At 45.7% G+C, this 20,337-nt stretch overlaps 1 pseudogene across 1 annotated transcript; it reads left to right on the top strand.

Moving 5' to 3' along the window:
- Positions 1-302: 302 nt before the first annotated feature.
- LOC307110498 (T-complex protein 1 subunit epsilon-like) lies at positions 303-16,211 on the top strand (annotated as a pseudogene). Its single transcript has 2 exons — positions 303-348; positions 14,681-16,211. The product of its transcript is annotated as a T-complex protein 1 subunit epsilon-like (transcript).
- Positions 16,212-20,337: the final 4,126 nt, after the last annotated feature.

Here is a 20,337-nt window from a genome sequence, read left to right as displayed (position 1 = left end):
ATCTTCACCCCTAATCCAAACCTCCCCTAATTCCCCATGGCCCGGGGAATGAACCCTAAGTCCCTTAGCCTGATGCTCAGAACCCTGTGTGCATTGTCCCCAAATGACCACTCCCCCTTCCAAGTCTCCCTCCCTCATCTGACTTATGCGACAAGCCTGGAATCCAGACTGGCCTCTTGCTGTTTCCCAAATGTCTCCAGGCATTAGCTTATTCTATTCCCCCACCTAAAACGCCTTCCACCCTTCCATCTCCTGCTTTGTTATTTTGTACCTGTCAGGGAGAGTGATCTTTGTTCTGAGAGATGGTACGAACAGGGAAACGCAAGAACCAGCACTCGGGCCCTGAACGTGAGGTCTCCTAACTAAGTAAATTTCGCAGGGAATATAAGAACATCTTAATGAGGCTGTTGAGCCAGGAGCCAGAAAGGCAGAGAGCAGATCTGAAGATGGACAAGTTGAGTTCCACTCCCAAGAACACAAGGGCACTATGCAGCTCTATTTGACAAACCATAAGGCAAAGGAACCAGCCAATCAGAAGGCAGCACCCTGATGGGCTAAGCCTTTGGTTGCTGAAGTTTGGAGGGGTCTGAGGGACTTTGGGGGGAAAAGCCATGGTAGCCGACGACGTGGTAGTGGGACAGGGGCATCCAGGGGTTACCTAGTTCCTCTTTTGGAAAGCTCCCTTCACTCCCACTCCTAGAACTGAGAACATGTCTTGCTTTTGCCAAGTTTCTAAGACAGAAAAAAAGGGTTGGAATCCTGCCTCTGAACTCAACAGGAGTACAAACAAGTGTGCCTATGTTGATCCAGGAAAGTTTCTGGAAGAGATGGTTTTTTTGGGAACTTAAAAAAGGGAGAAGCAAGGATTCATTAAGAACTCGCTGGGCCAGATTAGCCTCACAGCCGGCTTTCCCGCTGGGTGCAGGACCCCTTGAGGTCAGGCCACACGTGGTTTTTCGCGTTGCAGCCTTCTCACATTGAAGTCTGCTTCTTCACCACTCACCTCTGCCGCCAGAACCAGCGCTGCCCCCAGGCCAGAGCCTTGCCTCCTGGCTCTCAGCACTGGGGCATTGTTACTAATAATCTGCCCTTGACCTCATGCCCAAGTTCAGAAAGTTGCCCTATCCCCTGTGCTTCAGTTCAGGGAAAGGATCTGAAGACCTTGACCTAAACACCTATTCCAGCAAGCTGCCTGGTACCCTAGGGCCCTTGGCCCAGCTCTCACCTTGCTTTGCTTTGTCCCGCCTCCCCTCAAACTTTGGAAGCCCTGACTCTAAACCCTAAATTTACCACTAGGGCTCTGCCAAGTGACAACTCCAAAGCCAAACACCTTCCTACCCAACTGCATCCTCCTATCAGGGCCCTCGATTTGCATCATCACTGAAGTGTTTACAGGTTCCTCACTGTAACTTGCTTTCTCTTGCCTCTGAGCCTTTACCTTTTGCCCGAAATGCCACGTAACCTTCATCTTCTGCTCTCCTACTTTTTATGCAGGACTCATTGAAAGCATCGCCACTTATGGCCACCACCCAGGTCTACATTAGGGACATCTGCCTGCTACCATACAACTCAAAGCCTCTTTTATTACACCCCATGCACTGCATCACACTTGCCTTTTACAAGTCTGGGAGCTCTCTGCAGGCAGTGACAGAGTCTTAAACATCTCTAAATCCTCAATACCAAGAACAGAGCTGACACAGAAAAGGCTTTCAAATATGTGCAGATTGATGGGTGGAAACTTGTGGGAGTACAGCATATATTTTGGAAAACCTAATAAGAGCTCCAGGCATTTTTGACAGATTAGTGATGAACTGGGTTTAACAAGATAAAATGTAATTGGAACAAATGTAAGGTTCTGCTCTTGGGTCCAAAAGGCACATGTACCGGAAGAGGGAGCCGTGTGTGGTTGCAGTTTATACGAAAAGCCTAGGGAGTCAGAGTCGTCAGTAAGTGCAGCACGGGTCAACAGTGTGACCTGACTGCCAAAAAAATTAACGCCACCTGAGCCTGCACTAGAGGTGGAGCTTCTAGAATGTGCGTATTCTAGAGAGGTGATGTGTGCATTCCAGTCAAACCAACCCGTACTGGAGTCTGGGTTCGTCCTGAGCTTCACACTTTAGGGGCCAGACTCTAGCAGGTTCAGAAGAAAAAGTCCAGGGTGGTGAGGGAACTTTAGCTAAAGTAGAATGAGAAGCAAGTGGTGGATCAGGGGCTGCTGAGACTTCAGAAAGCACATAGGTACATGCCAGCTATCTTTGAACGTCCTAGGATGTGTGGCCTATTTTAAGGAATTATTTTCCTACCAACAGGGCTGTTCAAAATGGACAGGTAGGGAGTCATCTGCCAATGGATGCATTTTAAAGTGCAACAGAATCATCCTCTCAAATCACAGATCTGACTGTGTCTCACATGCACACACACACACACACACGCATACTCACAATCCCTGTCTCACACACAACTCCCCTACTGCTCTACCTGTACCCAAACCCCAGCTTTAAAGCCTTTGAAAGCTTACCAATGTCCTTAGGATTCCAAAGCTCAACTCTGTGCAGGCTAGCCTCTAAGACTCTGCTGGCTGAGCTCCCCTCTTCTTTATGCTCCTCTCCCACCTCTCTTCGTGCTCCCTCTGTGCCCTTCAGAACCGCTTAGCAGAATCTCCTGGCTCAAGACCTCTGCCCGGGCAGTTTCTGTCACCTGGAATGCTCCTCTCCCTTCTTTTATCTAGTGTTTGCTTCACATCCTTTAGTTCTGGACAGGCTCAGGCTCCACCGCTTCAGAGAGCAGACCATTGCCCTTATTCCAAGTTCTCTTAGCACCAAAAGACTCCATTCTTGGCAACCTCAGAATTTTCCATTTGTTCACTTGTTGTCTCCCCTGCCAGACTGAACCCCAGGAGGGCAGGGGCTGCCTCTGGGTTTGCTCACCATCTCGTCACCTCCTCAGCACTAAACACAGTATCTGGCACACACAAGAGTGTAGTCAACTATGAGGTGAATGAGCAAATGAATGAAGAGAAGAGAGGCTCAGCTGAGATGACTACTTGGACAGAATAGGGAAAGAATTGGAAACCTCGGGTGAGTGGTTGGACTAAATGTACTTTAGGTTCTTTTTAATACCAAAATGTCTTATCGTCACTATCAAAAATTCCAGCCATCAAAAATAATTCCACCCATCATTAAGGAACCCTCAGACATTAGCCTTTCCTTTTTATCAAGAGGTCTCCCATGAGTCCTCCACCTCTTTTATAAATAACTTTTCATGCACTTGCCATATCCTACCTAACTGTAAAGACATTTGAACATCTGTCTTCATTTCTCTGCTCAAGGAATTTAGAATCAATTTGGGGAGATGTTACATTCACCTTTGCACTTCTCAGCGGACACCCCAAACTACAAATGCTTGGCACATACCTAAGCCCTAAAAGTAAATGGGTAACGTTCACTTGACATGTTCTTATGTTTCACTAAGTCTTGTTTTTCAATTAGGAAAGTGTGTTCACACACAGTGTCATATAATACAGGTCAAATCCCATTGTAAGAAGGCACATAAATGCCAGTACTCTTGTATCAAACAGTTGGAAACAAGGGGACAATAGGCATGGGACTTTGAGATCCTAGTGATGAAGGCATTCTGTTACAAGCCTTTCTGTGAATTTGACCTGGGTATGCTTTAATGAATTTTTAAGCTATCCCCCTTCAGGCGGCCAATTATGGTCAATTTTTCACTCATCTAAAAATTATGAACAGTAAATTAAGTTGAACATTACTCGCTAATACTTCCCTGTGGACTTCCCATTCTCCCTCCCCGAAATTAAGTAGACCCCATTGAATATGTAACTACCAATTCACAAACCATTTACTCAGAAGAGTATTAGAAATTCTAACTTTGTATTTCTAAACTGAACTTAATTTTTATCCCAAGCCCCAGTGTTTCTCTCACACATGGCCTGGTATCAGGATCATATTCCACTGCAAACAATTGTTGTCCTGACTTCCAGTGAGTTAAATCGGAGCTTCTCCAGGTCTGGTCCCCAAACCAGCGGCACCAGCAGCCCCTGTGTGCTGCTTAGAAATTCAAATCCTCAGGCTCCAATCCAGACCGACGAATCAGAACAGCAATCTGTGCTCTCTCAAGCCTGCCAGGGGATGCTTATGCCTGCTCAAGTTTGACAGCGCTCCAAGGTAGCTTCTTTTCTTCACAAAACATCAAGTCTGGAGGTGAGTGGAGACATCAGGGCCACTCCCAGCCGCAATGAAAGCTGAGGAAACACCGTTTACACTCAGGGACCCTGTAGCTGACGGGGACAGGGGAAGTGGGGATGGCAGTGACTGATGGGTCAGCCAGCCATCAGTTTCTGCCCCAGAGCTGCTGCGCTCTGCAAGGCCGTCGAGTCTTCAGGTCCACCGCAGCCCTCCCTCAGCCACCTGCCACCCTGACATAGAAGCCCTGATGCTACTGCTGCTCTGGTCTTGCTAGTCCAGGGCCCCCAGGAGCAGCGTTTCTTATCCCGCCCGCCCAGACTCTTCTTGCACCTAATCCTGCCCCTCGCCATGGGTAAGCTCCTGCAAAGCAGAAACCACACTAGGCTCAGGTGCTCACACTACCAGGAAGTTCTGGCAATGGGGCATAAGGAGGGTTGAGGAGAGGCAGGGGATAGCATTGGCACTCTCATCGCTGCCTTGCAAACCGTCTTCTCCCCCACCCCAGCGAGAGTCTCCTCTTTCAAAATCTCACCTTGAACAGTAAAAAGAAATACTGGTACATATGCATCCTCAAACATCTCTGTGACTTTCGCCAGGATTGCATCTTAAAAGCCAAGCCATTGAAGCCTTTTTCTTCTCTGACTTGGGCCTGAAGCAATGGGAGCCTGTATACAATATTGGGGGAGGGGCGTGGAGGGAGAGGTTCAGAGGAGAAGAGAGAGCCAGCGAGGGCGGGGGCATTGAATACTGGACAGCATTCCCTCAGAGCCGCAATGACTTCATAAACACTAGCTGCTGTTTTCTAAAGAACGTCTTTGGAAGGGAATATTGTGCAGATGTTGGAGTGTGTTGGTGGGGGGCGTCGCCCGTAATGCTGTGTCTACAAAGTCCAAAATAGCAGTATGCAAAGAAATCTCTCTCATACCCAGTTATTTTGAAAGGAAAACTAGTAGAGTGGAAGGAATAGTGGAATAAGAATTGAAAGAATTGCGTTTCCCATCCAGATCTGTCACTTCCCGGCTAGGTAATTGCAGCCAAGTCACTTCATCTCTTTGAATCTTGAATGATGTGACCTATAAAATGGAAGTGAAAACCTTCTCTGCCTGCCCGGTGCATATTTTCATACCCATTTTACAGATAACGGTTCAAAGGTCCAATGAACAAGGGCACATAAAAGTACTGTTTTTATTGAGGTGTGATAGACATATTACGTTAGTTTCCAGTGGATAATGTAATGACTCAGTGTTTGTGTATTGTGGAATGATCACCACAATTAAGTCTAGTTCACACCTGTCACTAGACACAGCTACGAATTATGTTTTTCTCCTGAGAACTTTTACTATTTTCTATCTTAGTAACTTTCAAATATGCAAGACAAATTATCAACTATAGTCATCATATTGTACATTACATCCCAGGACTTACTTATTTTATAACTTATTTAACTTTGTATCTTTTGACCCCTTCCCCCCAATTCCCACACCCAGCATTTAATTAATTTGAAAATGAAGCAGTGATGATACAAATGAAAAATCATATAAATACCATTATTTTCTATCTTATAAGCCAAATTTGGGGGGGGGGGAGATAATTCTTTGCTCTAATAGAACTAGTAGGGTTTTTTTTAACCAAATTAAATTCCAATAGTGTTTCTAGGTTTACCCTATGGCTGTCTCTTCACACATTTCAAAGAGGTTAAGGAAATAAAAGACAAGAGAAAAGAGTGTTTTCCATGTAACCCAGCAGGTTATTTTAGGTCAAATACTTCCTCACGATTTTCTGCCTGCTTGATCTACCAATTACTGAGAGAGGGGTGTTGAAGTCTCCAGCTGTAACGGAGGATTTGCCTGCCTCTCCTTGCAGATCTATCAGTTTTTGTCTCACGTATTTTGTCTCACGAATGGCTATTAGGTACACACACCTTTGGAGAATTGAGAGGATCATTATGCAATGTCCCTCTTTATCCCTGACAGTTTTTCTTGTTCTGAAGTCTGCTTTTGTCTGAAATTAACATAGCTACTCCAGCTTTCTCCTGACTAGTGTTAGCATAGTGTATCTTTCTCCAAGTCTTTACTTTCCATCTGAGTCTTTATATTTAAAGTGGGTTTCTTGTCAACAGTGACATATAACTGGGCCTTGCTCTATATTTTAATCCACTCTGACATTTTTTTGTAGTTAGTGTATTTAGATCTTTCACTTTTTTTTTTTCAGCCAGCAGGTACCTTTCTGTTTAAGGTTCTTGAAATGCGTTGCCACATTTTTCTCCCAAAAAGTTTTGCCCATCAAGATGCCCATCAGCAATTCAATATAATAAATGCCTATCATGAGCCAGTGCATGGGAATAAATGACAGGTCCACATGTAAATCTCAGTTTTATCACTTCCTTGCCAGCACTGCGTTTTAGTTTTGTAGACTAAGAAAATCTAAGAATCGTCTAGAACTTCCATGCTAGTTTTTAGACTACGAAAATCTAGGAATCATCTAGAACTTTCATGCATGTCTGCTCACTAATTGGAGCATCTTCCTATGGTGTGTATGAACTGCCCATTTACCTCTTGAGCTGTTGATATTTGTCTTACCTACTTGCATTCATTCTTTACATAGTAAAGATAGTTGCCCTTTGTCATTTACATGTCAGAGACTTTGAGAACTGAGTGAGGCCTGCAATTTATTTGCTCGAAGCCCCTTCTGATGGGTTGAATGGTGAATGCCCCCTACCCCCCCAAAAAAGACAGGTTCATGACCTAACTCTCAGAACCTTTATTTGGAAGGTTCTTTGCAGATGTAATTAAGGGGAGGTAGACCATTCACATTTAAAGTGATTATTGAGCTGGTTGCATCCATTTCTACCATGTTTGTAACTGTTTGTTACATTTGTTCTTTGGTGTTTTTTTCTCCTTCTCTTTCTGCCTTTTGTGGTTTTAACTGAGCATTTTTTATAATTCCATCTTATCTCATCAATTATACTACTTTAAAAAAAAAATTTGTAGTGGTTGCCCTAGAGCTTCCAATATACATTTTTAACTAATATAAGTTCACCTTCCAATAACACGATGCCATTTTAACAGAGTAATCCCAATTCTCCCTCCCATTACGACATTGCTATCACTCATTTCCCTTCTATATATGCTATCATCACTCAATACAAGGCTCTCTCACTCTCAGGCAAGTCCATACTCAGCCATTTATGTGTTCCTACTAGTTCATGGCCCCAGTGGCTTCAGGTTCAGATAAACAGACCTGGGTTATGACTCCCTGGATTTGCCTATCTCTCCAGATTTGAAGGAGGCAATTTGCCTGGCAATATAAGTTCTTTTTTTGGGGGGGGGGAGGGTGCAGGGGGAGACAGTGCAAAGGTAGTCTGAGAAAAGTCATTACTTTTCATTTTGTTCTACTTTTTTTGTTGTTGTTAAAGATGGAAGTGACAACTTCCAAGCCCTTCACATGTCAGAGCTGAAACCAAAACAGACCCAGCGGATTATTTTACATCATGGAGATTACAGTCCGGTTTGCTGATTTGCTAAAGTATCCATTTCCTCAGCTCAGTCATGCTCTATGGCCAGCTCTGGACTGAAGAGAGAGCAGTTCCCAACTCAGAAGGCGGAGACTGACCGCTCAACCTTCCAATCTGCTCCGAGGACCCCATCGTGCACACTGTCCCTTGCACAAAGCAGGAACAGTTACGTCCCTGCCCCGTGCTAGCTTCCAATCTCAGTGACCCTGGCGCAAGTGTTCCAAGATGTGGTTGCTGTTTTTCAGTGCAGCAGCCTCAACGGCCTACCATAAGCAAGGACTGGAACATATGAGCTCATCTCCCAGATAATCCCTATTAATTATACCCTCTTCCACCCAACAGCTCACCAGAATTAACCCACTCTGTTAAAAAAAATTTTTTATCGAGATTTGATTATAATGTGCACTTCTAAAACACTTCAGCAAATTGATGATTTAAAAAAAGAACAATTCCGATTTCTTCAGAACGCTATCCATCTGAAATCCCTGACTGGCAGTACCACCCAATGAGAACTGGATGAGGGACCCCTACAGGATTCTGGATAGCCTTTGACCCATCCAAGAGAGATTCAATCATGTTCAGTAGCGTTTTAGTGGTAAGTGCATTGTATACTGTATTCCACATCAACAGAATCTGATTATTTATAGGAGGCACCAGGTGACTCTCTTCTTGCCCCGAAGCCAATCATTTTAGTTCCATTTGAATTAGAAAGGTTTGCTAAACATCTACCACACATCCCACATCCTGGTAAATACTGCAAGGCATATTCTATTCATTCTCAGAGCTCACAATTTCATGGTTAAAGAAAAACAAACAAGTATGCAAACTAATAAACAAAACAGACAATACACACATAACCCCAGCACCCAGCACATGCAGAAGTTGATGGAACCAGTGTTTGCTCGGTGACCTGTAGACAAGTGCTACAACAGGCACAGAGAGGTGAGCAATCAGACTGACAGGAGGAGGTGGCTGAGCTCGGCTCTGGAGGAGTCTCAGGGCCCTGGCAGTCACTAACGCGGAGGAAAGCATGCTAGCCAAAGGAAAGTGATGAGAACTTTCAGAGAATGGAAATAAGTCTGGTATTTCTGGAATATGTGGGTGGGAATGATGCTGGAAAAGCAAATCACAGAGGCCTGGAATGTCATGAGATAACTCTCAGCCCATCAGCTGGGGTGGGTGTAGTTGGGGCCTAAATGCCCCGAAATGCTGCAGGCCCAGGGGATATGGGCAATATACCAACTGTGTCTCTTATATCAGGTAAATGAGGACTGGGGTTTGGATGGGGCCGCAGAGCAAAGAAGAGGAAGAATGAGACTCTGGAAGATGTACATACACAGTCCTGAGGAACATGGTGAACCTCAGCTCCGTTTGAGGCGTTTGTACACTGACATGAGCATAGAAACGAGAGAGCTGGGCGGTTGTAAATCATCAGGGGTATGTTAGGCACATGTGCACGGGATGTGTCACATCAGAGGTGTGAAGTCTGCAGTTGGCCCCAGTGCCCTAATCCAGTTTGCACGTGCTTGCTCTTTCCCTAATCCCCACTGTCCTGCGCCATCCACAGGACTGGTTCTCATGGCTGACTTGCTGATCAACAATGAATTAGGGCCAGACCTGTCTTAGTCAGTTCAAGCTGCTATAACACAATACCATAGACTGGGTGGCTTCAACAACAGATATATATTTCTGCAGTTCTAGAGGCTGGAAGTCCACGATCAAGTGCCAGCAGACCCAGTGTCTGGTGAGGATACGGTTTCTTATTTGCAGAACGCCATCTTCTCCTGCATCCTCACAAGGCAGAGAGAGACAGAGCTCTTGTCTCTTTTTCTTCTTAAAAGGCATAATCCCACCATGGGGCCCTACCCTCTTGACTTCCTCTAACTAATCTTACCTCCCAGAGGTCCTACCTCCAAATACCATCACACTGGGGATTAGGGTTTCAACATGTGAATCGGGGAAGACACACATTCAGTCCATAGTAAGACCTCTCCTTGAACTCTAGCCACCTTGGCTGGGGTTTGCCCTCTGTGCCAAACTCTTGGCAGACCCATATTTCTGTGGTGAGGGCCCTGCCCTGAAAGCCTTGGTACTGCCTAGACTCCTGCCAGTCGGATAAATCATTTAGAACCAAAGCCTTGCCACTCACCCAACTAAGAAATGTCACTCTCCCGAGATTCCTCCTGCAGCCCACAGCCTGGCATTTGGATATTTTTTTTTTAACTAAAGGCAGCTGGATGGAGTCAGAGTTTACTCCTGTCCCCTGGGCTCTGTCATTTGAACAGCAGGCTCTCCTTTCCCTTGTCCCTCTACCCTGTGGGACCAGTCCTGCAGCTGCGTTCATTCATCCCACTCCCTGTCCCTCCATGGTCTCCTCTGTACCACAAATTGGCACTCTTCAATTTGGTCTATTCTGCCGAAGAGCCACTTCCTATGCATTTACCCATTCGGCCAACGGTTATTAGCACCTGTCACGTGATGGGCAGTGCTGGGGACTGAGTTAGAGAGCCTTGTTGGTACCCCTCAAAGCAGAAACCCCTGTCACCTGGAAAAGGCAGGTGCATGCACACAACAGAGCTTCTTAATGGAAGAGTACTTGGTGCTGAGCCAGCATCCCTACCCAGCAAAAAATAGCACATAAAAGCCTTTCTACCACCCAGGATTGTGAGGAGAAAGGCCAGCCCTTGGCGTAACGATCCCCAGCTCATTAGTGGTTCCGAGTGACACGAGGTGGCCTGACAGCAGGGTCCGCCTTCCCAGAGCCCAAGATCTGAGGAGGGGTGCCGGCAGGAGGCAGCGTTCCCATGGCGAGGCTCTGGTGAAGCCTTTGCAGCATCCAAGGGCTCTTAACGTGCTCAGCTTGAGCGCTGCCAGGCCTTATCTCAAGAGCTGTGTGCTTGGCACAGGCCTGGGGAGGCCTGATTCATCAGGAACCCTTGAGAGCCTTGGCCAGGGCTTTATAGACCTAGAAAACCCTACACGCTCTTTTAATGTCTTTCTCCTCCCCTGAGAAAAGTAGGAGTTAAGAGATTTATGGAGCCTCAGCCAGGCCTCCTCCCCCACGGCCACTCCCCCGGGCATGCCCACTGCTTCTGACCCAGCCCTCCTCCCCAGCCACAGCCAAGAGGCCAAAGTGCACGCTCACATGGGGAAGGCAGCCAGTTGCCAGGCTCCTGCGCCTGGAGGGAAAGAGGGCATTTCCCTGGAACATGCAGGCAGGCGTTAGCTAGAAATTTACTGTGGTTTCTAAAGCCACAGCAATAACCAGAGCACCCTGCATGCCTGACAATGCCTGACCAGCACTCCGGCCAGCCTCCATCCTCCTCTTCCCCGCCCCGTTAAACTAGCAGAGCCCAGACCCTGTTTCTGGGGCCTTGAGTTGGCTCAGTGTGTTCCTAAGAACTGGACACCCACACACACACACACACACACACACTGCTCCCCCAGCCAAGAATAGTATCAGGCAGCATTTGCTGATTCCCAACCCCTGGAAAGAGCCCAACACAAACCGGTGCAATGTTGGTCTGCGAGTGCTACCCTCCCTTGAAGACACTGCCGTGGCAATACTGTCAAAGAAGCAGAGAAGGCCCCTCTACCGAAGAACCAAGTGGGCTTTCCCCAACTCTCACACCAAGTATGCTGATAATGCCCGGAGCTGCTCTAAGCATGTGAATATTGTAACTCATTTAATCCTCACAACCACCCACGAGGGAGGTAGGATTACCCGGCTCCCTTCACAGATGTGGGAACTGAAACACAGATTGGTTCTGGTCTTGCCCAATGTCACGCAGCCAGGGGAGGGTGGGGCAGGATCCAACCCCAGCACACATTCCAGGAGGCATTCCACTGCTTCTCCTCTGTTCCCACCCAGCCTTCCGTGCCCTGACCCCAGGAAAGTGGTTCCCAGGGCCCTCCTGTTGGGTCCCAGCTGCTATGGGTCAGGCCTTCGCGGGGGCGGGGGGTGGGGGGCCTATAAGCCCTCACCAAGCTCACAGAGGCCCTGGGATGAGAGGGATTATGTGAAACATAATTTCTTGTTAGATTGTCCATTTTCTCCTTTCAGCACGTTTCTCGTTTCAATCATTCCTTTTCCTTTCTAGACCCCAGGAGCCAGAAATGCATACACGCAGTCTTTGCATTGATGTCAATAACCGTGGCTTATTGAACCCATCTGCTGGGGCTGTGGTTGAAATCACAGTCCTGCAGTGTTTGCCACCAAGCGACCCTCAGGCACCGGGAAGTTTAGCTGCTGCCCTGCCAGGCAGGTTTGTCCGGCTCCCTTCAAGAAGGACCCTCACTATGGAAATAATCTGTTTACTTTCTAGGTATCCTCAGAGCTCAAAGTCTAGCGGTTTCTCCTCATGAACTCCCTTTCCTCTTCTCTCCCCTGTCGCCTCAAAAAGCTGCTTCCTTCCTCCCAGCCACTTCCTGGCCCCATCACTCTGTCCTGAGACCAAAGGTTTGAAGTCAGACAGAGCCAATGTGTGCAACCTGTGGCCACAGCCCATGGTGCTCACTACCCCTACCCCGGCCCCCATGCATCTGTCTTACTCTTCTTCTCCTTGAACTGGGGCTCCTTTTTTTTTTCTAATAACAATAAAAGTAACAGCTAAATGTATCAGACAGTTGTTATGTGCTAGGTACTGCCGATACAGCCATGCACCACAATGACGTTTCCGTCAATGATGAACTGTATATACCATGGTGGGCCCATAAGATTATAATGGAGCTGAAAATTCCTATTGCTTAGTGACCTCGTAGCCATCGTAACGTTGTAATGCAACTCATTACTCACATGAGATGCTGGTGTAAACAAACCTACTGCACTGCCAGTTGTATGAAAGCATAGCACCTACAATTATGTACAGGACACAATTCTTGATAATGACAATAAGCCACTAGTACTGGTTCAGGTATTTGCTATGTTATACTTTTTATTATTATTTTAGAGTGTACTCTTTCTACTTATTAAAAAAAACACTCTGCTGTAAAACAGTAAGCAGTGTCACACCATCAAAAGCCTCATATGTCTCATGTTTACTGCCTCTCTTGATTGCATCATTTTCCCTTGTGCTTGATTTAACCTTATGTTTTGTACAGGTTTGCAGCCTAGGAGCCATAGGCTATACCAGGTAGCCTTGGTGTGTAGTAGACTATACCATCCGGGTTTTTGTAAGTGCACTTTGTGATGTACACACAACAACCCATTTCTCAGAATGTTTCCCCGTCACTAAGAGACACGTGACTGTATTATGTTGTTTTAGTCTCACAGCCGCCCCAGGACACTGACACACAGGCAGAGGTGAAGTAATCTGTCCAAGATGAACAACTAGTCGGAGGGAGAACCAGGACATGAACCTTAGAAATCTGGCTCTAGGGTGGGGGTTCTTAACTACTACAGAAAACTCAGCTGCCCAAGCCCACAGGTCTGGAAGCTCTAGAACCCAGGTCTTCTGCTACAGGTGGTTAGGCTTGTCATCTGGTAGAGTTGCTCTTTGTTTTCTGGTTTTTCTTTTGTTGAGTTGTATTTTGTTTGCTTTGTTCGTGTCTTTCCCTTACTTCCTGTGTCCCCTGAGTATCATGTCTTTCCCTTACTTCCTGTGTTCCCTGAGTATCAGGTCTTTCCCTTACTTCCTGTGTTCCCTGAGTATCACTCCTTAATTGAACCTTTATGAGAATCTACAGGCTCGTCTTTACTTCTCTCTTCTGTCTTTTACCCCTCTCCCACATCCAATCAGTACCCAAGTCCTCTGGATCCTCTCATTTCAGAAATATTTATTGAGCTCCTCATATGTGCCAAGCACATAGTAGGTGAACAAGGTAGATGGAGTCTCTGGGTATGAACCAGCCCTCCACAGTCTGATACCCACTGGCCTAGGAGATAGCTACTGGACTACTGGGTTCACACTGTTCCACATACCAGGACCCACAATGCCAATCTCCCTACCAGATCTCCATGTTCAAATCCCACCCATCTTCAAGGCCTATCTCCGTGGTCCTGCCTCAGTAATACCTGCTATTACTCACCACCTTCCCCTCACCCCAGCTGAGATCAATCTCTCTCTCCTCTTTAGGAGTTAGAGCCCTCAGAGGATCTGAGTGTTTTTCATTGCATTTACTACTTTCTGTCTTGTAGTATTGTTATGTAGGTGCCAGTCTTATTGCCATTATTAGATTGCAAACATTTTAAAGAGCTATCTCTTAATCAACTGGTCAGATGTTCAGAATACAGCAGCCAAAACAAGCTTTTAAAAACCAAAGTCTCAGTATGTCACTCTTCTGCTAAAAACCCTCCAGTGGCTCCCACATCACTAGCAGTAAAAACCAAAGTTCTTTGGTCCCTTTTATCTTTGTGGCCTCTCCTCCTACCACTCTACCTCTTGCTCCCTCCTCTCATGACTTAAGCATACCAAGCATACACCTTCCTCAGGGACTTTGCACTGGCTGTTGGATCTACCTAAATGCCCTTTCCCCACATAGCAGAGAGGTCTTCCCCAGAGAACCTATCAACTAAGGGACCTCTGAGAGGAACAGGGAAACATCCCAGACTCCTATTCTGGGTTAGGAAATCTCACATGTTCACTTTGCTCTCTTGCTTCAGCAAGCCTTCTCTGGAAGGACATTCTGTCCAGTTCATGCTCTGTACTGGCTGCCTTATGATCCTGAAGGAGGCTAACCAGCCACACCCTCTCTGGGGAATTCACTTCCTTTCCTAGGTGATTCACTCACATGGGAATTTCCAAGATAAACCTAAGAAGGGATGAACCCCTTAACCCCATGTGGGGTGTGGGAGGCTGAATAATAGTCTACCAATGAAAGGTCTCTCTGAGGAAGTGATACTTGAAGAGACACCCCAAAAAAGAGCAAAATAACCATCAGAAGGAGTGAGGATGGAGCACTCCAGACCAAGGAAATAAAAGCACAAAGGCTGGGTGGTCTCTGCTGACTGTGGTGACCACAGGGACTGTCACCTTTGATGAAGATGGGCACCCTTTCCTCGTCACCACAGATCAGGACCACAAGTCTCCTCTTGCGGAACTTGTGGCCCTCAAGTCTCATATAATGGCAGCAAAGGCTGTAGCAAATAAAATGAGAACATCCCTTGGACCAAGTGGTAGGGGATGAGGAGGTCGATGTGACTGTAATGATGAATGTTGATCATCAAGTTGCCAAGCTCCTAGCTGAACTGTCCAAATCACAAGATGAAGAAATTAAAGATGGGGCCACAGGAGTGGTTGTCCTGGCTGGACCTTGTTGGAAGAAGCTGAGCAGTTGTTGGACCTCAACTTTCACCAAATCAGGATCATGGAAAGCTATGAGCAAACCTCCCGCATTGGTATCTTGCACCTGGACAAGAAAAGTGATAGTGTCCTTGTTGACATCAAGAACAATGAGCCCAATTCAGACTGCAAAACCATGCTGGGCTCCAAAGTGATTAACAGCTGTCCCCAACAAATGGCCAAGATTGCCTTGAATGCTGTCCTCCGTGTGGCAAATATGCAGAATAGACACTTTGAGCTCATCAAAGTAGAAGGCAAAGTGGGCAGGAGGTTGGAGAACACTGAATCTATTAAGGGCATGACTGTGAGCAAGAATTTCAGTTACTCACAAATGCCAAGACAAGTTGAAGATGCTAAGAATGCAAGTCTCACATGTCCATTTGAACCACTGAAGCCAAAGATGAAGCATAAGCTGGATAGGACCTCTGTCCAGAAATATGAAAAGGAGACGTTTGAAGGGATGATTCAGGAAATTAAAGAAACTGGTGCTCACCTAGCTATTTGCCAGTGGAGCTTTGACGATGAACAAATTATTTACTTTTTCAGAACAACTTGCCTGTAGTTCATTGACTAGGAGGACCTGACATTCAGTTTACTGCCATTTTAACAGGGGGGAGATCATCCCATGCTTTTCCGAGCCCACAACTGAGAAGCTGGGCTTTGCTGGGCTTGTAAAAGGGATCTCATCCGGGACAACTAAAGGCAAGATGCTGGTTATTGAGCAATGTAAGAACTCTAGAGCTATAACCATTTTCATCAGAGAAGGAAGCAATGTGACCATTGAGGAAGCAAAGCTATCCCGTCACGATGCTTTGTGTGTCATCTGGAACCTCTCCATGTTAATGATGGAGGCGCTGCTGAAATCCCTGTGCTCTGGCAATTAGCCACGCAGCAGATAAGTGCCCAACCTTGGAGCAGTAGCTATGCGATCGTTCAAGGATGCCCTAGAGGCCATCCCCATGGTCCTTTCTCAGAACAGTGGCATGAATCCCATCCAGATGATGACTGAAGTCAGAGCCAGACAAAATGAAGGAGATGAACCCTGCTCTTGGGACTGACTGCACAGTGCTTCATATCACAATTGACATGAAGCAACAACATGTCATAGAAACCTTGATTGGCAAAAAGCAAAAGATATCTCTTGCTACACAAATGGTTAGAATGATTTTGAAGATTGCTAATATCCATAAGTCCAGAGAATCTAAAGAATAAAGAAAAAAATTAAGATACAATGTAGTAGTAGGATTGACTACTGTGATTAAATAAATGGGTGTCTTGTGATACAAAACAACAAAACACAAAAAATTAAAGAAAGAGAGAACTTGAAAAGTTCAAGGAACAGAGAGAGGCTAGCATTATGAATGACCTTGGGGGACATGTGAAAAGTCTGGGTTTTTTTAAGAGTAAGTTCATGAGAATAATAATAACAAATAACAACAATAGCTAACAATTATATGCATAGTAACATATATATGTACACAAAGACATGCAGGTATAGTATTGGTACTGTTTTAAGTACTTTACATCAATTAAATTCTCAAAACTTTGCATAAGCAGGTATCATTATTCCCATTTTGCAGCTGAAGAAACTGAGGCACAGGGAAGTTAAATTACTTGTCAAATCCACAAAGCTAGCAGGTGGTAGAAACCAGAATTCAAAGCCAGGCCATCTGGTTGACCAGGCCCTGTTTTAAGCATTGGGCTGTCCTGTCTTTCCTGCACAGGACTTCACACAGAAAGATCATCCTCTGTGTGGCAGAGGAGGAATCAAGGATGGTTCCTAGGTTTTGAGCTTGAGCAAGTGAGTGATGCCTTTACTGAGAGAGGAGTAGGCTGGGTAGGAAGGGTCCCCAAGCCCGGAATCCTTGCCCTTAGGTAGCCCCTAAGCCGGTGTCAACCCTCAGCCACATTCTAGAGAAAGCCCAGTACACAGATGCCAAGGTTAGCCTGCACCGGCAGGCCTGTGCCAAGAACCACAAAAGCCTCATTTTATTTAAAACACAGTGCTTGGCAGAATTCCTGACCTAGACAGAGACAAGCCCATTACTTCATCTCCTAAGCTGCATTACAGCCTCTGTTTTCGTGTATCTCTTAGCAAGGCCTCTCAGCCGAAAATCCAGCCAGCCCATCAATCACTCCTCCCGGAGGCCCACAGACCAGGCTGCAGAGGTCGAGATCCCAGCAGACACCCGTAGACATTTTCACATAGGATTAAGCCCCAAAGACATTCCTGTTTGTGCATAGGGGGCCTTATTGCTTTATATTTTTAATTAAAAGCAGATTTTTATCCATCTCCCCAAAATCGATTGGGGGAACTGTAATTTTGCTTCCGATCTCCCTATTTCATACTCCCCTAATGCCCATAAAAAGCTTTGGAGTTTCAGTTCACGATTTTAATCTTCACAGATAATTAGTGGGTAGAATGACTTGGGGAGAGAAGCAGGTATATATTTTCACAACTTGGTCAGGAGTGGGTGGGTGAGTTGTATGGAAGGTCCCCAGGCAGGCTTGGCACATCTCCATTTCTGAAACATAAACACACAATTCATTTGAAGGAACATTCATTTAGGTTCTTTCATTGCTGCCATAAAAAGTGCTTTCCCCTCTTATTTCTGACGCACCTTGTAATAATGCCACTTGGCTCTCCCACCTTCAGCGGCCTCCTATAGGATCCTCAGTCATTTTCCTGCCCCATGCCACCTCGGCCCCACACACTTGTCTTATATTTCCAGTCAGTCCCCCCTGGACATGGACAGGCCTTTCCTACAGTCCCTCCTTTCCTCTGTTCCTCCTCCCTCCTGCTCAGCCCACTCCCCACACTTCCCTTCTTCCCCTCCTTTCCCTCCTTTCCCTCCATTTCTTCTCCTTACAGCCTCCTTCCAGCTACTATTACCATTAACTGATCACCTTCTACATGGGTCAGAAGCTGTTATAACACATATGTACTTACCTTAAACCCTTATATTATTTATGTGAAATAACAGTGTTACACATAACCACATCAGCGCACACACACTTCTTTGACATTTAAAGAATCTGAGGCCAAGCAATTTTACTGAAACCCTTTTCCCCCTTTTATTTTCTCTGCCTTTCCCCTCCCCTTTATCAGATATACATACATACATACATACATACATACATACATACACAGATAATAGACATATATACAGGCAAGCAGGTACACAGATGGGCAGACAGAAGGTCAGACACTAGAACAGACACTTAGAAGAAAGACAGGTAGAGAGACACACAGACAGGTGATGGATGGATGGATAGATAGATAGATAGATAGATAGATAGATAGATAGATAGATGAGGAGGGACTGCAGCAGCAGGCAAAAGTCAACCAAATACCTCATTCCACATTTTGGTCCCTTTTCTCAGCTGCATTTCTCCCTCCACCTTTATTCCCTCTGCTCTTTTGCTAGGTGGAATGTAGCCCAATGAAAGTCCTTGAGGTAGATTTTAAAGGCTGGAAACAATGAGAACTCAGAGGCTCTGTGGTTCCCACTTGTGAGTCAGGACACATGAAATAATGGTATGAACGCTCTTTTGTGATAAACAGTAAAGTTCTCAAAGGTGAGAAGGTATCAAAATCATCCATAATTTAATAGAGTTGAAGGTCTGAGGGGAGGTGGCTTACCACAGTGGTTCTCCACCTGGCTGTGCATTTGAATCACCCTGAGGACTTCGTAAAACCCAGATTGTTGAATTCCACCCCCAGGAGTTTCTGATTCAGTAAGTCTGGGTGGGGCCTAAGAATTCACTTTTCCAACCAGTTCCTAGATGATGGTGATGCTGCTGATTCAGGGACCTCACTTGGATAACCACTGCTATTAAGTCATGGTCAGAGGTTAATTTGGATATTACAATGATGTTCAATCATGTCTCTTTAATTAAGTTATATTATCTGGCATATTTGAAAATGAAGGAAAGAGCAGCGATTTGATTGTTTTCAAGGTTGGGTCAAGATTTCAGATGACTGAACTTTAAATGATCCTCCACCCAACACCCCACCCCACGTTTTCTGACACTACCTGGAACTCATCTCCAACTACCATAAGTCTACCCATTTGGCTCCGCATCCTGCATGATGAAAATAGAGACCTTGTCTGTCTTATTTAACATTAGAACTCCAAGACCTGAAAGTCTGCCTGGAATGCCTGATGTTTGTGTGTCTGTATATGTCCGTATACATATATATAAATAAACATGTAAAAATGTATATGTATGTTTGTGTCTGGTGAATGTGCCAGTGAATGAATGGATGGGTTTCCCTACATCCGTGGTCGGCAAACTGCAGCTCGCGAGCCACATGCAACTCTTTGGCCCCTTGAGTGTGGCTCTTCCACAAAATACCACAGCCTGGGCAAGTCTATTTTGAAGAAGTGGCGTTAGAAGAAGTTTAAGTTTAAAAAATTTGGCTCTCAAAAGAAATTTCAATCGTTGTACTATTAATATTTGGTTCTGTTGACTAGTGAGTTTGCCGGCCACTGCCCTACATGATATGGGCAGAAGAGTGGGCTCAGAGCTGGACCAGCTGGATTTGAGGCCCTGCTCCACAGTGTAGACCAGTGTTCGTTACTCAGGTTCAGAGCCCTGAGCAGGAAATCTCTGGAATAGCATTGCTCATTATCCTAAAAATCCCCCACCCTCGGGCAGGGAAGGAGCTTCTCAAATGGTTCTCCTGACCTGACACAATAATCAAACAGGTGGGTAAAAGAAGCCCTTAGGGAACTGCTCACATACCTCACCCCCTTCCACACTCGCACTGATTCCTTGTAGAGAGTCTGATTCTCCCTCCAGAGCGGCAGCATTTGAAACTGACTTGAACGAAGTTGCACGCAGACGTCCATGAAGATGGGCATTTCCTCTTTGAGCAAAAAAGGCAGTGAATTCTTAGGAACCACACCCGGTTTCTAAAATTGGGTCAGCTCATTATTGGCAGTCATTCTCAGAGGCCTCGAGGGCAAAATAAGTCAAATACAAAATGGCTATTAACTTCCTGAAATTTCAAACCAGCTGGGGAAATTAGAAAAACTAATAGGAAAATAGATCTTGCAACCCTGAAACTGAGGTAACTGAAAAAAATGTAAAGAGGAGATCAATCACGGAAGAAGGGTCGTTTCCCGAGGACGAGGTATCTCTAGCGGGACTGAATTTCAACACCCCTGGGAAAGGTTAAGGAAAATTAAAGGAGGTTCTGGAATTTGGGCTGCACATTAAAATCACGCAGGGAGCTTTCAAACCCAAACAAAAGTAAAGCATCCCAGGCACTACAGCAGGCAATTCAACAGAAATTCTTTCTCCCTAAATTTTGTAACTCTCGATATAGAAA

This window comes from Cnephaeus nilssonii (assembly GCF_951640355.1).
Source record: "Cnephaeus nilssonii genome assembly, chromosome: 2".
NCBI classification, from domain to species: Eukaryota; Metazoa; Chordata; class Mammalia; order Chiroptera; family Vespertilionidae; genus Cnephaeus; species Cnephaeus nilssonii.
Note: the sequence above shows the minus strand (reverse complement) of the source record. Positions and strands in the feature narration are given on the sequence as shown.